The sequence below is a fragment of the Lycium barbarum genome, chromosome 4 (genome assembly GCF_019175385.1).
Source record: "Lycium barbarum isolate Lr01 chromosome 4, ASM1917538v2, whole genome shotgun sequence".
Classification (NCBI taxonomy): Eukaryota; Viridiplantae; Streptophyta; class Magnoliopsida; order Solanales; family Solanaceae; genus Lycium; species Lycium barbarum.
In genome coordinates, this window is record NC_083340.1 from 129560290 (window position 1) to 129564872 (window position 4583).

Sequence of the window (4583 nt, forward strand, 5' to 3'; positions counted from 1 at the left end):
GATGTGAAATGAAATCCTAAAATCAGAACATGTCTCTGTCTGTGATGCGAAACACGATCACACTTTACGGACCGTATTTCAGTTTACGGTCCGTATTTAAGCATGTCTAATGGGACGGTATAGTCTCCCAGAAGTTGAGCAATTTACGATCGTGCTTTACAGACCGTATTTCAGTTTACGGACCGTATTTAAGCATGTCACGAAGGGACAGAATGTCTGGCAATAAAATAGCAGTTTACGATCGTACTTTACGGACCGTATTTCAGTTTACGGTCAGTCTTTTGAGTTTACGACCACAGACAGAACATAAATTTTGTGCACAGTCAAATTGTCTTATCTTTGGTTGGATGTTCCATGGTAACTAATATGCTGTGTCTTTTGCAGGAATGGGTCAGAAAAGGAATGCAAAGAAATCGGGGGCCCAAAGCACGGGCAAAAGAAAGAAAGCGCACTCGGATTCAAGGTTGATAGATGAACCTTCCAATTCGGAAGGGGAACAATCAGGATCTGAGTACCCCGAGGTTATACCGCCACCAAAGGTCAGGGGGGGCCCCACGCAAGACACAGCGGCAACGTCATTACAACCCTCACCTATGACACCGTCCAAGTCTGCGTCGGAAGCCTCCCAGTCTGAAGAGGGGGATTCTGACGCGGAAGCATCAAGCAGGGGGTCAGCCACCCAAACGGATCCGGAGAGTGACTCAGCAGGGCCTAGTGATGGTAATGATCCGGATGATGGTACGCCGCCTAAGGATCGTAAACTGGCCGTAAGGACCAAACGGCTGGAGGAAGTAAAACTGCGGTTCTCGGTAAAAGGGTCAAAGAAATTGTATGACCAATAGATGGCCGGGACAGAAACTGGGGAACAGCCGCCGCGGAAAATATTTGAAGTACGGCGACTGATTTTCGATGGTATCTCGGCTCATCCACAGCTGGATAATACCATCAAAGGGTACAAGTTGGATGTGTTCACTCATGAGCCGGGAGAGTATGCTCCGCACATTGTGCGGGAGTTCTATGCATCATATAGGGCGGTATTGATGTCGATGAAGAAGCCGAGTCGTGCTTGGCATGAGATACCCATGCTAGAGAATGTGACGGTCCGGAACTCACTGGTTGACATTTCCTCAAAAGCTATCAACAGAGTCTTGTTTGGTGATGATTTTGTGGCTCCTACTGATCTGAGCCTGTTCCTAGACAACCGAGACAGGAAAGACAAGAAATCTGTGAGGGAATGGACTGCTGCAATTATCACATCTGAGCCACATGAACAAAAATGGACTAATGATGGTAAAATCAAGATTACTAAAAGTTGTTTGTCCACAGAGGCTAAATTTTGGTGGACATTGCTTCGGTACAGGATCACTCCAACCCAGGCAGATAATACCCTCTCCACCAGTCAGGCCGTCACTATTGCCTCATTGATGTCCAGGTACCCGATGAATATTGAGGAGCTCATAGCTAAGGAGCTGCATGTGCGGGCACACAAGCCCAACCAGAACATGGTATTTCCGTGTCTTATCACGGAATTGTGTAGACGAGCAAGGATATTTCAGCTTCCAGACTGGGATGGTACCATCATAGCTGCTCATGTGGGGGATTGTAGGAAGAATAAGGTGAAAAGCAAGAAGGACCAAGAGGCAGATCAGTCCGGTGATGACGACGACACTCAGCTAGAGTTGAGTCCGAGCCGTGCTTATGGGACTGATCCAGTAGGGTCCGAGATTGGTGCTCCCACTATTGGGACTGATGGTCCCACAACAGGTGTTCCAGATACTATCGATACACAGGCTTCTGCAGCCACACTGGGTGTTTCTGAGGCAAGACCTCCACCACCGCCTCCGGCCACACAGGGCCCTCCTTCGAGGTCTGCCACTGCCGCTGCGACAGCTGAGCCTATTGATCCAGAGCTGGAGTTGTTGCGCTTCGGCTATGTTAACTACAGCCAGATTTCAGTCAAAGCGACTGAAAGGCAAGTAGAAAAAATATTGCAACAATTTAAGACGAAAGTGGTGAGAATAGTGCAGCAGTTGGTTACTGAGGAGACCACATAAATACGTGCTGAGTTTGAGAAAAAGCACGAGGTGTATCAGGCTAGACTAGACAGCTTTGAAGCGAAATTGTTAACTCGATAGCAGACCACACCCGGTGGGGAGTCTAGTTCATTGAGGAGTGAGTTGGAGAAGCTGAAAAAGGAGCTTGAAGCACTCAAAGTTCAAGGTATGGTAGTCGCACCAGTGCCAGCACCACGTGCCATTTTGCTTACTACGTTTAAGGTACTGGATCTTCTGGATTCTGAGGAGGATGCGGAACCTTTTGTTCGCGATTCGGGAAAGAGGGTCCGTGAGCCATCTGAGGACCCAGAGGAGTTGGACAAGCGATTGAAGGAGACAGAAAAGAAGGAAATGCAGCAGGCAATCCTTCAGTCGCTGGTTGAGCCGCAGCGCCAACAGGGAGAGTCCACGAGTCAGCCGCCGGATACTGCGGGCCAGTCATGAGTTTCGCACAGCACCAAGGGCACCAAGGTACCACTTCTTTTCCCTCGTTCTTATAAGTGAAGCACTGGGACAGTGCTTGATTCTTTAGTTGGGGGTGGGCCTATCTGAATGTAGTGTAGTGTAAATATGTGTTTAGGAACCCCCTCGGCTTTTCTTTGCCAGAGTTCTTTTCCTGAGGGGGGTTTATTTTGTTGAAACTGGCATGTTTAGGATGTTGCTTAGGTTGAGTAGAATAATTTTGACTTATTTGGTGTTACTTTGTAACTGATGGCATGTGTTGTGATTTGTTGGAAATTGTGGACCCCTCGAATTTTTGAAAAATGCATATTTAGAACAGTTATTGGTTGACATGATTGATTCTTTATATGACATTGTAATTATTGGGGTATTGTGTGTGATAAATGACTACTTAGGAGCTCACAAGTGTACAAATAATTGTCCTTATGCCAATGTGTGTGTGAGTTGTTAGTTTAATTCTGTTTAAGCATGTATAATCTAGAACTTGCCTAGTTGGTCTTGTTTGATATCCGAAAGTAGTTTGGTTGTGAAACGATCTTAGGATTTCTTTGTGTAAATAGTCACTTTGCCTAAATAAGCCGTACTAAAAGCTGAAAATATCACTAGTTTCCCTTTTTGAGCCTTTTGACCTTTTTCTTGGCTAGCCGAATGAAACCTCACCCGTTGTGCAATTTATCCATCTTCGCACCCGTTCCCTCCTTGATGCTACTAGATAGATGAGGCAAAATGCCTAAGTCGGGAGTGAATTAAATATGGAGTAGATGTTAAAAACATAAGCTGGGGTGGTAGAGTTTGCTAGTGGAGATTCGATGTGGTAATGCATATAAAAAAAAAACAGAAAAATGTAACACAAAAAGAATTGCTAGTTGGATAAGAATAAAACCACATCAAGGTCGAAAACTTGAAAGAAAATAAAGGGGTTGGAAAGAAAAAAGGCGAATCAAGGTGAAGAGATGTTGTAATGTTCAAGGAGGGTGAGCCACTAATATCCAAAAAGTATCCTACCCGTCCCCAAGACTACATTAAAAGCTGAAACAAGTCCTAATGTGATCACAACCGAACGAGCCTAGGATGAGAACAAAGAAAATAAAGGCAAGCCTATGGTATTTGCATGTGTAGATATGAATTTCTTTGTGAGTGTGAGTGTGAGTGCTTTTCCCTTCTCTTTTGTCTTCGTCCCATTCTTGTTGTATATATGTGTGTTGGGACATTCTTTGGTCTATGTGAGGGCATAAGGATGAGAATTGAGCAATAGAAAGTGACCGCCTAAAGTAGCGTTTGTGTGCATCATAATATGTTCGATAATGTAATGTCATGCATTGAAGCTTCATTGTTAGTCATAGCATTCTTGAGTTGTGTATATTGCTTTGAAATAGAAAATTGGGGTGGTCCTTTGAAGAAAAACATGCATGCCGGTGGTTCAGAGTCAAAACCAATGTAGACATTGTTATTCTATGATATCTAGGTGTTAGATTGAGTCGTTGTTTGTATGGCTTCCTTGAGGACAAGCAAATACTTTAAGTTGGGGGTGTTGATGTGGCGTGATTTTACGCCACAAATCGATGCTTTTCTGTTATAAGTTTTACTTGTTTTTAAGCAAGTCTATGTGATTTTACGTGGTTTTTAGTGTTTTCAGGTGACAGAACAGATTTGGCATGACAACAGTTGAAAGTGCAGAACTAGGTCGTAAACTCAGTTTACGGTCCGTATTCTACAATACGGGCCGTATTCCATGTCGTATTAAAGAATAAACAGAACAGAAAGGCAGGCTGAGAACATGGTGATTTACGAGCTCAGTTTACGGACCGTATTTCAGTTTACGGTCCGTATTCCAACACGTATTTAACCATTCGAGCATTTGGCAGAAAGTCTGAGTTTTGGAAGTTGAAAGACGACTAGGCAGTTTACGGCGTATTTCAAAAGACGGAAGTTGATCACAAGTAGAAGGACGACCTGGTCGTAAACTGATTTACGGTCCGTATGTCACTTTACGGACCGTATTTCGTAACGATGGGACCAAAGTGCAAATCTGTAACTTTTATGTTTTCAAAACCTATAAATAGTCAT